We start from the raw sequence: 17,305 nt of genomic DNA, 5'->3' as shown, positions 1-17,305 counted from the left end.
AACCATTTTTAGAAGAACAAGGGTGTTTTGTCCCCCTTTTTAGTAACCACCACTATAATTCTTTCCAAACTATTAGTAGGGCATTTTTCTTCTACATAAATGGTGAGGCTAGCTCTTTGGGTTAACAGTCACTCTAACAAATAGATTAGGACATGTCTTGTAATAAATTCAAGCAAGCTGCTATATTCTGTACATAAAGTGTCCTTTATGCTGCAAATTAATCGTTTGGGGATAAAACAGAAAACATATAATAAAAGACAAAAAGTCATGATAGTCTCTATCAGGACATATTGTTTTTTAATTTTTTTCTCCAAAGTGAGACACATACTTTTAATGGGAAGCTGTTAAAATGACCCTTGACCGTGACAAACAGGCCAGCCTTTTCTTTAAGCAGGTTCATAACAGGTTAACTGAGATCAAAATGACATGGATGACTCAGCTGGTTGAAAAATAAGCTCACCAACCCCCACAAACCAGTAGCGACTGAGGCAGAATGGTCTTTAGGGAATACCCTCACAGTCATTTCCTTTTTTACAGTGGCAAAGAAGACAGACTCCCTCTAATATGAGAGAAGATAGAAGAGACCAGTAGCTAAAAGATTTCAGAAACAGAAGCAAAAGTGCATTATAAAAACTCTGGGCAATGCACCTCTGGATTGCTCACCTAGCTTTGGGGTTAACGAAGAAAGGGTTTGAGTCAGTCCAGTAGAAATCAAAAGTTTTTTTCTAATAGGTTTTTGTGGTAACACCAGAAACTTTTGCTCTCAGAGTATCTGTTGCAACATAGACTTAATTTAAATTTTGATCTCTTACTCACCTCTCTACCAAAAACTGTTTGGGCGTGTTCCCTAAAAAAGTCTGATTCACCTCCTGGAGAAGATTGAAAATCACTGACAGAAGAAGAAAACAGTGAGATAAGTTTACACAAAGAAGACACTCATAAAAAACTAATTTACAACATTTTCTTACAAAATAAGCTGTAGAGCGTGGATGATGGTGACTAATGGTATGGGAGCATCCTTTGATTATTACAGGGAGCATGGCTTCCTGTACCAAAGAAATATCCGGTAATCTTAGTTCACCTCCTTTAAATTCATGTATTTTACTTCTCTTATCCCATTTCCTCTGACATATAATGACATAAAGTTTTAAATGAGAAATGCAGTGATGATTATGATTCTGAGTCATTTATTTGCATCAGGATGAGAGAATAGCATCTAGATGCAGCTCTGGTGTCATCACAGTAGTGACTAGTCAGGTGTGATCATGTCTCTGGGATACTTTGTATTTCCGCTTTACCTGCACTAATGGAATGAAGTGAAGTAAAATTAAGCTAGCAGTTCAGCCTCATGCTACATTTTTTTTTTATGTAGCACTACTGAAGCAGTTTGAACCATAAAAGAAGAAAATATATCTGACATTAGTTTCTAGTGTTTCATTCTACATTTATACAATTCAGGTTCAACATTAAAGGTACAGTCTGTAAAATCACACTGCTAGACGTCAGTAGATTTGTCCAATCTGTCTATCTGTAGTGAGAGTATGGAATCAGTCAGTTTACCTCATGTCCATGTCTATATACTCTTGGTTGTAAGGAGTCTGGTACAAGTTGCAGAGATAGTGATCTTCATTTCTGTCCAATGACAGCAGTGCTGAGGTAAGTTGTTGAGGATATCCTAATCCTTTTGCCAGCGTTAGCTGCTGTTAGCTTGTGATAGCATGGAACTTTCCTTGAAGTGGATCTAATATCGTTGGACTTGGACACCTAAACACAAATAAAATCTCATATGATGCGTGAATGTAATCAGACTGTTTATCAGAGGGAAAGTATGATTTTTTAGGATACATAAAAAAATAAAATTAGCTTGTCTAATGTTAGCTTATAACCGGCTGATGTTGTTGTTTAGCCACCTCCTTGTCTGCTGTCCAGACACAGGAGGCTAGCATAGCTAATGTGCTGGCAATAAGAAATTGCAATAATATCAGAGATACATAAACATGCTGGTCTTAACCCACATGCATAAAACAAGATTAGGTGGATGTCCATCTCGCACACTGTATTCAAGATAGTGGCTCACTATCTTATTATTGACCATTAAATAACAAATAGTTATTTGCTGTACCTTTAAAGCTGACATTTTTGAACTTTCTCATTTGTTTGTTTATAGTACTTAACAAATTTATTAAATCACCTGATCTAAAAACAAGAAAACACATTTTTGAGAAAAAACTTATGTCTGTCAACAATTAGTTTAAAACTAAAAAATATTGTTATTGAATAATCAAATGATAAACTGAATTCATGTTTTGTTCCCAAATTTGAGCCGTCACACTGGACTTCTCTGAGACATCAGAAATTAATTAAGCATAGGATTTAACTATTAAAACCATAAATAACTGTAATTTGGCACTTTAATCAAAACATAGTAATCTGCTTTACTATTTTTTCTCTTCTTTTGTAAAACAGTATATTTTTAAAATTAATGGATAAAAATACTTTGAATAACTTTGAATAAAGAGCTTGCACATACTGGTGGATTAACCATTACAGAAACATAAAAAATTCTTTTGGTAATTACAAATACAATTAAATTAGGACAATGAAGCATAAACCTTACATTAGATGGTATGCTAATAAATTTGTTAAGCACTGTAATCTAAAGAAAAAGGAGCTTTTTTTTCAGAGTAGCTTCCTTAACCACAGCAAACTAATGATCAGCTGTTCATTTTCTTCCTGTAAAGATCAATAGAAATAGTAAAAAAAAAATCAAAAAGAAAGATCAGAAAGTCATTTTCTTTCCCCTGAAAGTCAAGCCCCAGTTGCCCGATAATGGGCATATAATCTACCTTTGCTTCAGAGCATTTTGCTGTTCTTCTGCTCTTAATGTGAATTAAGGAAGATTTACTCTATTTACTCTAGGTCATTGTTCTTCTTTGTTTGTCTGAGTTTTACCACTATAAATGTAAAGCTCAGAGTCTTTATACAAAAGGCTCCTTGGTGTCTGTTCATTAAGGAAGCGATCAATGCCCTGGAAATGAGCCAATGCACCTGAATTCAATCAGCGACGGAGCTAAAGCCTGTTATCACAAAGACCTCTGGCACTGATGAAAGGGGACAAGGGAGGCAGACATCTCCCAGCTGAGAGGAGATGGGTGGGGTGAGATGCTAGCAAGGTAATTTACCCTGAGATTGGAATTCACTGAGAAGATCTGAGCAAGGGGCTGGTCAGTGGTATCCCAATTTATGTTTATAGTTTTAATGTAAGTAAAGCGGAAGTAGACTCTAAGTAAAATCCTGAATCAGCTGTAAAGTGATATATAGATCAAAAATCAGCATGAATACCTATTGAATGCAGGCTATTGTAGTTTCTGCCCTACTATTTAACCATATTGAGCAAAAAACAGGACAGCTCTTCAACAGTTTAGCTTTGAGCAGAAATAGAAACTTTGCATTCAAACACAACCAACCTGCCACTATTCGAACAGCCATCAAGTTTCACAGTTTGCCACATACAGGTATTTTTATAGATATTCAATTAAATAAAATTTTATTTATACAGCATCAAATCACAACAATAGCCACTTCGAGGTGCTTTATATTGTAAGGTAGACCTTACAATAATACATACTGAGAAAAATCCAACAATCATATGACCTCCTATGAGACTTTGGCGACAGTGGGAGGGAAAAACTCCCTTTTAGTCTGTGTCTCCCTTAGCATATCAGACTCAAAAATGCTTTACACAAATGCAAGTAAAACATAACCCTCATCTAAAGTAATACAACAAAGTCCTCTCAAAGCATACACTGGTTAGTTCATGTGCTTTGAGTTTTGTTTAGTTTTTTCTTTTTTACAATAAACTAGGAAACTGTTTGACAACTATTAGTAAGGAATATTTTTATTTTATGATTTACAGTATGATGAATTAAAACTGATCTGCTGATACAGCAGCTAAAGCCATTTGACAAACGTTTATGAAAGACTTTGTAAAAATATACATTTGCTTATAATAATGTTTAAAAGCCATTTTTTATTTTGATTTTCCTTGTTTTCCTTTTTTGTTTTGTTTTTTCTTGAGAATGTTAATAATTCTACCTTATAAAGAACGAGAAAAAAAACTTTAAAATTATTGAGAATACAGTACATTATAAAATCAAAACGTCTGTGAAGGTTCTCAGTCATCCAGGTCATCGTAGTCTAAGGAGCTTGGAGAGGTGAAATGTCTTTAAGCAACTTAAAGAAGTCCAGACGCTTTTCTTTCCAAGCTCCTTAGAATAAAATCAAAACATATTTTTTATTGGAGGTGTCCACAAACATCTCAGGTTTTATTCAACCTTCCACCAGTTTAGAAACAGCCATCCGAGCCGAAGTACTTCTGTGTCTAAACCTATGATTGCTATGAATCATATTGCTTTTTTGTGGTAACATGGCCATTTAAAAAGCAATGACAAATCATTTGCTTGGACTTGTTGGAAAGTAGTCATCACCATTACTGTATATAAACATCACAGTGCTTCCTGTTTTGGTACTAAATGTTGCCAGTGGATAACAGCACTAATACAAAGTAGCTAATGTGGATGTATTCTGCAGGAGATGACGTTGAAGCATAGTCATATCGTTCACAAATATCCCCACACACACACCTCAAGACACTAATGTGACTTTCAGGTTGACTAATATATGAAAGAGAGGATTAGAAGAAAAAATAAATTCCATACACCCAAACTACAGTGTGCTACAGTGGCACAGATGAAAACCTTATACATGAACAAAGTGAATGAGTCAGAAGACTGAATCCTTCCCCCCAAACTAAACACTTGCTCGGTGACAGCTGTGGTTTTAAAAGCCTACTTTATCCCATTTATGCCATTTATGGCAATTACCTTTCCTCTTGATTCATCCTCCCAAAATGAACTTTGTTTCACATATTTCAAATATCCTTCCCTTATTACCTGGGACCTTTCCCGTTTCACTCCGTCCTCACCTGCTGTGTGCTCCACCTCTTTTGAGCCTGTCGGTTCCACCCGACATCACAGTGCATAAGTTAATTGTCTTTCTTGCTCTTCTTCAGATGTGACTGCTTCCACGTGCAAGCAGCCTTCTACCTTCATGTCTACATACAGAGGCACTCACGCACCAGGCTTTCTTTTAGCTGGTGTCCGTTTCATCTGGCTGTTGGGATAAGGCATTGCCGGATGAGTCACTACTCTCTGACACCCACCTGCTTTCACACTCTTATTAGCAGCTGCCATTGTCAGCAGGGGTAATGATGCTGCTGACCTCAGTGGTGATGATTGAGGTCATGGAGAAACTCCAGTGAGCTGATTGCTGTGTTTTTACTGTGATTTCACTGCTGAGGAGGTGGGCTTGTGGGAGAATTTAGTGACTCTGTGACAGCATCCAAATGTATGAGATGGGGAAGATTAAGTACCTTGTCTTTAATGCAATGTCCTTTAGATACAGTCTACTTAAAACTTTTGTGACAACGTTGGAGGATTTGTTAGCAGAAATGAGAAGATTAATTGGTCAAGGCTTGTGTATTCATTGTTGAAGAGAGAAAACAGTAATTAAAAGAAATGTAATTAAAAGGACGTGATGTAATAATAATCTGACTACAAGTGAACTACAAATAGATATGCAAGAAAAAACCATGCAAGGTATACAAAGAACTACTTAAAAGTCTTCACTGCGGCCATTATCTGAGGCATTTGTGTTGTTTCATTTTTGTGATTTTTTCTTTGTGCTCTGTGTGCATGAAGCCAACCCTTCAATCAATCCGAATTCAACCTTGGTTATCACCCTGGCCTAGGACAGAGTTGGCAATTTTTACTCATTTTTATTACCAATAATAACAAAACAGTTGTTAAGTAAAGGAAAAAATAGCATGTTTAGGGCATTACTGAAACTGAGTTGCAATAAAGATGCAAGAGGCCGCGGCTGCAAAGTATTCAGAATGATAAGTTAATAAATAAATTGTAAATTAACAATAAGGCATTTGTAACCAATAACTGACAATCTACAGTTCAGTTTAGTTAAGTTTTAATTAATAGTTATCTCTTCTGTACTTAAATAGTGGCAGTTTTTGATGGTGAATTGCTCTGAAGTGAAAACTGATGTAATGTTTTTCAAAAAGAACAAAACCAGGACCAGCACATCGCAAACCTCATTAAAGAAGCAAAGTGAACAAATCACATTTATTACATGTTAATAGTCATAGAGTACTGCCATGTATGTCAACCATTATTAAACCAGCTATTTATTTAATTTGAATTTGCCCTAAAAATGAGGTAACAGAAACCACTTCTATAAATTATGATGAAACAGCTGAATCTTCATATTTTTTAAGTCGTGAATTTTTGTAAATGACCTATTTGCTTTTGCCCCCTCCAGGAAAATATGCTTCACTTCAAGCTATTTAACTAAAATACAGTTAAATAGCTTGAACACAGCTTTAAAGACAGCTTAGAACTTTAAAGCAACAAGACAGCTCAATGTTCCTGTTTGGGAAAAAAAACCCACTGCAGGATGGAAAGCTGTGAATCTTTTTATACATTAACACTGATTGACAGGATTAACAAGTTCAGAACTTTCCATCTGTAAAACAAACCTGTGGACTCAGCACAAACAAAGAGCAGATTAGAAAGGTCGTCCAAACATTGCTTTGGACAGTGTTTAGCCTGTTGAAGGGACTGTTTCCTGTCGGCCAGTGTACTCTTCCTGTCCTCACCGCAAGTGACACTGAACTTCCTCTGCAGCAGGAAACCGGGCCCACTTTGTCAGGGCAGGTGGTAGAGCAGATCGCCCGGAGGGACGCGCTCTTCAGCTATGACTGGTATGTTGCTGTTAGGCTAATAATGACGCTCTGGGCTTTGGAAAAGGTCTCATGGCAGTTAACTGGGTCAGGTGTGGACTTCTTTAGTGGAGTTTGTTCTTTAATGTGTTTTTATTTAAACTTGCTTGATGATGATTAGTATAAGTAAGTTACACTGATTGAAATATCGAGTGGTTTGTGCAGATCTCTTTATTTACCAAGATGTGGTGGGTAGGAAGGTGTAAAGTGATATGTGCATATGCAGTCCAAGTGGCAACCAACAATCAAACACCAGATACCCTTTCTAAGGCTGAGTTTGTGTCTCCTGCCAGATATCAACCAGGCATCTTTTATATGTAAGGCTTACATGTTAACCCCTCCTGTGTGGGAGTGCACAGCATTTTTAACCTTTTTATTCCTTGTCCCCCTGTCCCAAATTTTAAGACAATATCACACATTTTGACTGGTTCTGTGTGGCACGCTTTAAGGAAAGATTTTTATTATCATCAGTATGAGATTAGCCTGTCTATTCATCAGGGAAACTTATAAGTCACCAAGGTTTTGCAGAATATGCTTGAGGGAAAATACCTTAAACAAAATGAAGTGCTAGTATATTCTGAGCAGTCAAATAAAAAAGAATGTAGAAGTATATGAAGATGACTGCACCATAAGACCATAAGAACAATATTAAGCTTTCTTTATACTTATTGTCTTTATGTAGCATGCCAGTTGGAAATATATTTAGTAACATACAAAGGTTATTATATTTTCAAGTAAAATAGAGAAAAAAAAACCCATTTAGATTACCTTTCATCACTATGGATGTGTCCCACAAACACAGTTTACCCACAGCTAGTTTGTTGGTATCTGGTCACCCTGTTGAAAGTAATCAGTATTTGAAGCGCTTATGTAAATGTAGTAAATTAAAAAGCATTATTTTTACCTCCAAAATGTGGAAAAGTGTAGTAAAGTATTGAGAATGCACTGATCCATTATTTGGAAGAGAGGAGAACTGCAGCAATTGCTGCAGAGCTAGCATAACACGGAGGAAGCTAAGAGCAAAATGTCAGCATGTTTTATGACACTACACCAACAGCTTATGTTTCCATTAAAAAACCCAACTTAATTACAAACTGTGTCTCAAATTGAGCTGACAGTACTGAAAGGATCTGAGGACATTGCTTTGTCTCTCTTTCTTGCTAGCTTACTTCAGCTCTAATTGTGTTTGGTCTGAGATCTTATCTGAGAAGCTAGAAGAACCATGTAATACTTGGTTACTTTACTTGGTAAACTTTTTTATTATCCTGCGGTAATAAGAGGTTTCGTTGTCAACAGGATTAACTGTTATGTTCACTTCAGCTGTCTCCTGTCAGCTGCGCACCTGTGTGTGGGGAGAAAGAAAAGAGAAACTACTGACTCTAAATGACTGCAGTTTGTAGCAGGATATGACTCACTTTGATCCAAATTAAAAGCAGTATAAATACATTAGATGAATAATATCACCACATTTAAAAAGTATTTTAATTTAATTGATCCCCAGTCTGTTTCCATCTAAGTTTATTTAAATGTATATTAATTTATATTCTGAGATGCAATAATTTGTTACATTTGATATTAAAAAGTTACACATTCATAAACATAAACAATGTTTCCCATTCTTGTGATGCAAGCAGATAATTCTTTTAACACTAATATTGGATTGCCAAGGTAGGGAGTAGGAATTTCAATATGCACACTGAAGAGATTTATTAATACAATGTTATCAGTCATTGTGTTATTAAAAACTGAGAGACACACTAAGCACTAAATGATTTTTCTTTTGTTTTTGAGATCTTCATGTGATAGTTGGGTGAATGCATAGTTTCATAAGCTGAAAAAATGCATAAAAATGCAATAAAAATAAATAAGAATTTTAGTTAAATAAAAGCAAGTCTGTTTGTAGGCCATTTATACGCTTCTATTTTGCTCCTGGTCCTTCGCATCCCACCTCCAATGCCACACAGTTGACAAGATACAGAAACAAATCTAAATATCAGTCATAAGAGTCACAATGCTCTCTGGCTAATCTAGCACCAAACTCTTTTTCACGAGGTTGTTGGAGGTTGCTGGGTATATTTATGTAATCATGTAAAGCTCAAGGCCTCCCAGCATAAAAAGGTGTTGTTAAATATGAAAGCCCCATTTATAACGTGACTAAAGCTGTGGTGACTGTTACAACAAAACGTCTATTAGAGCTCACACGAGTGTGCATGAGGTTTCCGTGGGCGTAGAAAAAACCAGTGTGATTAGTAAATTAGTCAGAAGTATGTCGGCTTGTAGCCTTATGCTCCTAATGTTTGTGTCGTTGAGTTTCTTTAGAATTAGTAGGTATTAAATAGTGACAGACAAACACGTCTTTGTTTGTGTAAGGATCAGATTCCATCTGTAAAACAAACAGACTGTTTCACTGAAACTGTCAGTCAAACTAGACTTTTAGGGAAACTTACTTTATCATCATTATTTATTTATTTATTTGCCATAATGCCACTGCTTAATTGCACAATTATATTTGAAGCAGTTGTTTCATTGGAAGCGTGGATTGAACTGAGTCACTGCAAGTAGCAGGAAGATCAAGAGCCAAACCTTTCATAGGAATGTTGTGAAAGAAGTCTGTGAACATTTTGCTAACAGGTTCAACACATTATGAAAAGTTACATAGTGTGAAAATTCACAGGTTTTTGACTTTTCATAGTGTAAAAAACATTTCTGATGCATGAAAATATTCTTTACATTTTTAATTTTGACCTATGTGGCTTATGGTATGAAATATTATGTTTTTAGTTTGTTATCCTAAATGGATGTGAGGGAATTAATGTTGACCTGATATGCCACGAATACGATTACCATTTGGAGGGGAGCTTCTTTAGACGTGACATAAAATGTATTACTGTTTTTTGGTGTTAGCCTTGCTTCTGTGTATTTCTTTCTGCAGCTGACTCGATTCACATATCGCATAGTGTACGCTCCCTGTCGTATTGTCTGGATCCTGGTGGGAAGGAAGCAGACATGGTGTGGGGTATCTTGCCCTAACACTCGCAGCCCTTGAATCTCCCTGTTTACCCACCAACATCCTGCGCAAACAGGCCTGCCTCAGAGTCAGACAACAGTGAGTAATCTGGCCCAATCTGTTCCTCCATTCCTCTGGCTTTTGCTTCCTCCCAGCAGGCCGCAACCCAGCGCCAAGAGCTCAACTCGCGTCATGCAGAGCTGCCGGGCGGGAGGGTGGTGTGGCGTGTGCGCATGCAGCCCACCTGGCTGTTTAACTAAGTGTGATCTGCGAGGATGATGTTAACAGGGACTAGTGTCAGTGAGGATGATGGTGACAAAGCTGGTATACAGCAACAAATGTATTACCTTCTGTGGAGAAGTGCTGGCTGGTGTTCCAGTGAGGCTTTAGCTTTACAGGAAAAAGCTTTTTATGTAATTTATCCTGACAATTGAACTGTTTATGCTGGGTTCGTGATTGCAGTGGGATAATGAATATGTACCCAACAACAATACTGGCCGAGAATAACACAGGATGTGGTTATGCTGCAGCAGCTAACAGGTGTGATTAAGAAAGTAATTTTCTACAAGTCTGATATCTTAAAATATAAAACATGTGCTCTCTCTGGGAAGTGGGAGAACTATATACAGAGGTTAAGCTAAAGGAAATAGCAGCATGAAAGTGAAGGAGTCACTGGAAAGCACCTGGAAAATGTCATCCTTCCAATTATAATCACAGTGCTCTGGGTTTGGTGTGATGTAGCAAGTTTCCAGTTTCAAGTCTGGCAGGTTGAAATCATGAAATGAACATTTGTCATTGAGGTTTCTGTGAGCTCTATTTTTCTTACTTAGCCATAACCATGGCCTTAAAGCAATGGTTCTGCTTTTTGGGAAATAGCTTTGTTACTTTCTTGCCAAGAGATTGATGGAAGAGCAGATTGTGCTGGTTAGGTCACGTCTCTCGACATCCTGCCTGCCAAGGGAAATTCTCTTTGGGGAGCTCGTCAGTGGCAACAGAAAGCAAGGAAAACCACTTCTGATACAACTCAGCCAAATGCCTGAAAATGGTAGCATATTAATTTGTCAACATTTAACAGTTCAGTTAGCTTAGCGTAGGTAAAAGTACTACTGTGCAAAAGTCTTAAGCAATCCCTCATTTCCTTATATTTTATTTGAGAGCCAGACTTTTCACAAAGTTTGGCTTTTCACTCATTTTCACTCAAGTTCTTATACCGAACCATTTTCAGACAAAGGTTTTTTGTTTTTTATGCCACTTAAAACAGACCTACTATTATTTCTGCATAAATTTGATTGAGATATGCCAAATTACACAAGAATATGACTGGAAATCAGTGGCAGCAGGTTTTTATAGGTGAGGACTCTGTTGAGCCAACAGTATAACCTCTGATGCCTACCTCAACCGAACATTATTGTACTCTCCAACTCTGTTTCCAGTAATCCCAGATCGACCATTAGCTGCCAGTCTATGATGTATAGATTAGGCCTGCATGTACTCTATTTTGTGGTTTTTGCCAACTCTCCTGTATTAATAAAAATGCTTCCTGGGAGTGCAATGACACCCGTCTGCTGTTATTAAATAGCCAGTGATCCCAGCCAATGCCTTCAGGACCTAGTCATGGCACCACCCAGTAGTGACCATCCCCTAAGGCCTTCAAGCACCTGCTCGAGATGTGCTTGAGCGTGCCCTTCCAAGAGCAAAGAAGGCAGGAAGGTGTTGGTGATGGGCTAGGTAACATGTCATGCACAGGCTGGATGAGGAATGTAATTCTTTGAGGCTTTACTCACCAAATGTCAGTACAGGTGAGCCTGCATTCATTCAAACCTCCCCACCTCAGCCAAGCCCCCTGCTCCTTCATGCATGACATCCTGCTTGTTCTTGTTTTGTTTAGTGTTGCTCTCACTTCTTCCTGGACTAGAAGTAGTTCATTTAGACTCTGGGGCTAATTATGAATACAGAAAAGCACAGACAGATTTTGATGCAATATCACTGATTGACAGTGGCTTCGCATTCAGTATGACAATGATTGCAGATACCATACCTGGACAGAAAAACACACAATGGAAAACTATCAGTCATGGATTGGCCTCCTCAGAGCCTGGAAATTAACGTTATTGAAGCAGTATGGGATTATCTTGACAGATAATGTAACAAAAGACATCCAGAGCTTTGAAATATCTTCGCCTGGAAAACTATTCCTAAGTTTTTCAGGTGAAAACTTAGGAATAGTTTTCTATTTTCTATTTTATTAGCAGTATTTAACATTATATTATGTCCAGTAATATTTGAAACTGGAGATAAAGAGCAGTAAAGGGCATGAAGGTGTTTACAGAGGTCATAGATTAAGGGAGCCAAGGGTTGTTTTCTCACAGATTTCAGTACAATCTGACCTCTCTTTCCCTAATGGTATACCCCCTGCAGAGCATTAGAAACAATTCATGCTTAAGGCACTTCAGCAGTGGCCTCTTTTATCACAGGTAAATTTTTCTTTGTTGTTAGGTGAGCTTTTGAGGTTCTGGTTGAGTGTTACCTTTACAAAGATTAAAGCGACCTTTTTACAAAAAATCTTTGCTACTCTAAATGACTCTGGGCTCCAGCTTTACATTTAGCATGCAAAGGTCCACAAGGTAAAAATCTCATCATTCAGCTGGCACAAAAGCAAATACGCATTTCCCCAATTAATTCCATATTTTTCATCTCTCCAAACTTTGTGAGACTGTCATCTGGAAAGAGGACAGATACTCTGCCAACATCTCCTGTTAAATAAACACTGAAGTAATTCAGTTTCACACGAGGTATTTATTTTCATGCCCAGCAGGCAGAAACGATGACACTTTCAATAACAAGCTATGGGAGTGCTGCGTAGAGGCGAGGCTGAGATCCATGACTCAGCGTGACAGCCTTATGCCATTAACAGTGATTCTAGAAAATACCTTTCTTTCCCCTGAGTCCTCCAATGACCTACCAGGATGAGTAGGTCATCAATTTACTGATGCCTTTTTTGTTTAAGTTTGTTACATTATACACTCTAATGCAATAAAAACATTCGAAAGACTGTTATTTTTTTTACGTAATGTCAGGTGTAGATTAATAGAAAATATTCACACCTGAATATTTTGTCTCTGATGTCATGAGTTGTTTTCCAGACTGGTGTGAGTAAACACCATTAACACAGGTAGAGTGGAAAAGACAGGAATGGCGTGCCGCTTGTACTGAATCAAGTTTGTCAGCATTCGGAAGCAAAGATAGAGGAGTGTTCATCAAATACCTGTTCATACAGTGTTGGTTGTGTATACACATGGCTTCTCTGTGAGTCACCTGTGTTTGCGTTTTTTTGCTAACCTTGATTTGTGTCACATTAAGATCCCGAGACCCTTTTAAATACTTTGTGCGCCATGTTTTGTATGTTTTTGTGTTCTTTTGCTTTTGTATAGATGAAAAAAATTCTTTAAAAAAGTGTGAAGGTTTTTTTCGTATGTGTCAAAACTTTTACATTATTTACAATTTAGATCTTTATTGATTTGATCTTTTTACTTCCTCGGTGAGTGGCTACCGATTTCATTTTCATCATACTTTCATAGAGCTTTAATGTGTCTGGGAGAAGCATACAGGGACAAACTTGAATGAAGGGATAAACGTTTCAGAGAAACCGCTTTGTGTTTCCAGTTCTGGATGACCAAAGCTGGGTGAGATTCAAAACAACACCACAGATGTTGTGAGATCTATGAACATCATAACCATGACTCTATGTATAGTCACTGTGTGTATAGTGCACACCCTCAGATTCTGATGCGATTGCTATTCAGTGCTGTCTTTGGCAACACTGACTATCTGGCCTGCCACCCCAAGGGACCAGCCCGCTCCCTCGGGAACTTTTGATGACTCAAACCTAGATGTAGTTGCCTCCAGCTGGGTAGATGATTTTGTTATCTCAGTCTCTCTTTGGAGAAGCTCACTTAAGGTCACAGTCGTCACCACCACTGCTTTGCAACCTCTCACGAGGCGTTGGGCGGCCTTTAAGGAGTGGAAGATAAAGGGTGGGGTGTTATTTTGAGCTCCTTCTTGCGTATAGAGGTGTAAAAGCAGCGTTAAGTTGGTGGTGTGAGTTGGACAAAGAGAAGGAGGAGAGGCTTTAATCAGAGACACATACGCATTCTCCTTTTCATTGAAGGGTGAATCACATACCACTAAACATATTCTCTGCTTTACCTGTGGTTCAAACCACTCTGCAGTCACGTATATGAGTATGTGTAATATAGAGCGCGAGAGTGGCAAAGGGGAGAAACTGTGTGTGCGTTCAAACACGTGGGTGTGATCCCTGCCTCGCTGCTGGTATATGAAGTGAGCGACACACATCAGACACAGGCGCTGCTGGGTTTAAAAGGATCCTCTGTGCCTTTTAAAAGTATGATCATTTAAAATATACTTAAATATACTTTTAGTGATGAAAAGGGAAAGCCCTGTTTGAAAATACACGAGCCAAAATGTGCACAAAAGTTTCAAAAGATACTTTGCTGTGATCAGAAAGCTATTTAGCACAGTGCTTATACTGGAATATATTGACATATTATCATCTTAATTATATTATTAGTGTTATATTATCATATGGTTTCTGGGTTTGTGGTCTTTGGATGTTGTCTTTGCTTTTGATGATTTGGTTCTGTTTGTTTCATTGAGTCGTGACTACCAGCGTGCACCGGGGTTTTTTGCAGCAGAATGCGAAGTGGCTGGAATGTGAATTAGCCACGTTTGTCAGCCTGAAAAGGGAAGAGCCTATTCCAGTTTGGGGATAAGTTGCTTCTTTGAGTGGGGGACTTAGAGCATCTCGAGATTTTGTTCATGATTAGGGGAGCATGGAGTGGGACACTGAAAGACAGAGAGTGGTATAGCATCTGCAGACATATCTGAGTCTTGTCCGTAGTGGAGAAGAGCTAGCTGAGCACTGCTCCAACTTTGTTCTTCACTTCACCTGTGGCCAAGAGCTATGTGTAGCTACAAAAATAAGATTAGATAACATATATGTGGCAGAAATGAGCTTCCTGAAAAGAGTATAGGCTCGCTCTTAAGCCTCGATAATAATCTGTTGAGGACACAAACACAGACAGCTGGTGATACCAAGAAACCAAATAGTCATTCCTGTTATACTTATTTGAAGTTCGCTAGAAATTCACCATCTGGGGCGCATGTGTAGTTGATAATCTATATTCTCACTGGATGAGTCTGCATGGTTAAACAAAAACTGACAAGCACCCTCATGCTGCCTCAGATCTAAGTAAACCCTTGCAGACTTGCACAGGTGGAAAGAATAATCAAGAGTGAGAAGCTTTGAGGTTCAGAAGAGGCTCAGGGTGGAGCCAGTACACCTCGGCATTGGAAAGAACCAGTTAAGTAGATGCCTTGTGTGGCTCATTACGTAAGTTGCATGATAAATGTTTATTTCAAAACACAAACAATAACAATGACATACCGGCTGCTTGACTACATACCACAGTAAATAGCTCATAGTAACGTCACCAGAATTTGCTGTAAACAAAGACGTGGAAGGTTGAAAACATCTGAGCACATTACATACCTCAGATACCTCTAAGCTAGTGATATGTTTAAGGTCGTAAGAGGAGTACAAATGCAGTTTGTAACATTAGTTCTTTCTTTTTTTCTTCTAAAAAGCGATTGAGTGACAGACCCACTTTTGTTATTGTCAGTCAGCTCAAGCATTTGCACTTCACCTCTTTTTGATTAAAAAATAATAGTGCAACAATGCGGTGTCTGATTAATTCAAAATAATTAGTTCCCCACTGGGAAAATTTATACGAACGCCCCCTCGAGTCAGAACAACAACATGATGAATGAAAGTGAAACTCTGGTTGATTTCCAAAAACTTTTGATTACTGGAGCCAGTTTACATCCTGCATATCACGACTGACTGACATTAGTTAGAAAATTCTTCTTTACATGTCATTTTTTGTACAAATCAGCAATATATGTGTAACTTCCACATTTTCTCCATATTATGACTTAAACTCTCAACAAAATCAGGAAATGGGACCACACCAGGATGTGAATACAAGATTACTTGATGCATATAGGTTTTTGTGTAAGGCGGCTTATAGATAGCATTGTATAGATTTTTTTGTGCCCACGACTTGCAGGGTGACCAGGTATTCTACTTTACTTGGGACTGCACAGCATTTGGAACCCTAATTCATCTTTCCTCCATTGTGCCACATTTTGATTGGCTCTGTGTTTTAAGATGAAACATGTCCCATGAAATACACCTCAAAAAGTGCTATAGCTGCAATTGAATTGAATTGAACTGAACTGAAACACAGAAATTAATTATTAGACAGAACCACAGCCAATATTGAGCAGACCACAGCTTCTGTTACGCTTATAGACCTGAACTGAAAACTGAATTCAAATTAAGAACACTGTGTTTATGAAAAACTACATAGTTTTTCACGTTTTCTACTTAAATTGGATTTATTCTTTGTTTCTTTGTGGTAATACAACCTGATTTCATGGCAAAGTGTGTAATAAACACGCTGGTCCACCGTGTGGATATCTGTTTAGCGTGAAATGGAGAAGCTGTAGTAGGTTGCGGTAAGTTGCAGTGAGTTTTAATACCACCAGCGGGCAATATTTTATTCCAAACCAACAAGAAAACAAACGTTTAAAGAGACGTTACTAACACATTTACCTGTAAATACATCTCATCCACCTAGCTTAACTTTACCTGACGTAGAAGGAGCCTGAAATGTACTTCGTACCTTCTTTGGTCACTTGTGACTTGGTGGCTTTAAATAAGTTATCTTCCCCTGCTGGTGCACTTCTGCATGTGTGTCCATTTCACACAGAGGCAAAGCGTGACTTTGACGCAGCGGACCAGCGTGTCTATTACACACTTTGCAGTGATACTGGGTTTGTTAATAGCATACCCCACACAGACATACTCTTTACCCCACATATATCTACGATTTCGTCACCCCAGTTGCTTGATAGCTAAGGTGTGGAGATAGAGAGGGTGCATAAAATGCTTAAAAGGGTCTGGTACAGAATTGGGCCCTTTATTGTCTCTCATGCTCCATCCAGCATACGGAATCCCCATTTTTGCTCCTAAACAGACCTGATCGGTTGTTTTTTCCTCCTGATGAATAATCATCAGAAAGAACAGTTACATGATAATGTAGAGATCTGGAAACAGCGTAAATCAGAAGTATTTCAAAGATTTACAACCACCAAATCGATTTGAAAATACTATGAATGTGTCATTTATTCTCATATTTTATTGGTAATGCAAATACATATTTTCTCGACAGTAAGAATACATTTTCTTTGGAGACTGCCACATGAGGAATATTCAAAACCACCAGCAGCTGCATCCCTGCAGCCATTCAACACCAGCCAGCATCAGACAGCCGCACCGCTGCCTTTGTCTGCTTTACTTTGCCTGA

Source organism: Perissodus microlepis, chromosome 6 (genome assembly GCF_051167445.1).
Source record: "Perissodus microlepis isolate ML-2025 ecotype Zambia chromosome 6, ASM5116744v1, whole genome shotgun sequence".
NCBI lineage: Eukaryota > Metazoa > Chordata > Actinopteri > Cichliformes > Cichlidae > Perissodus > Perissodus microlepis.
The sequence above is the reverse complement of the archived record's forward strand: the minus strand, read 5'-3'. Positions refer to the sequence as shown.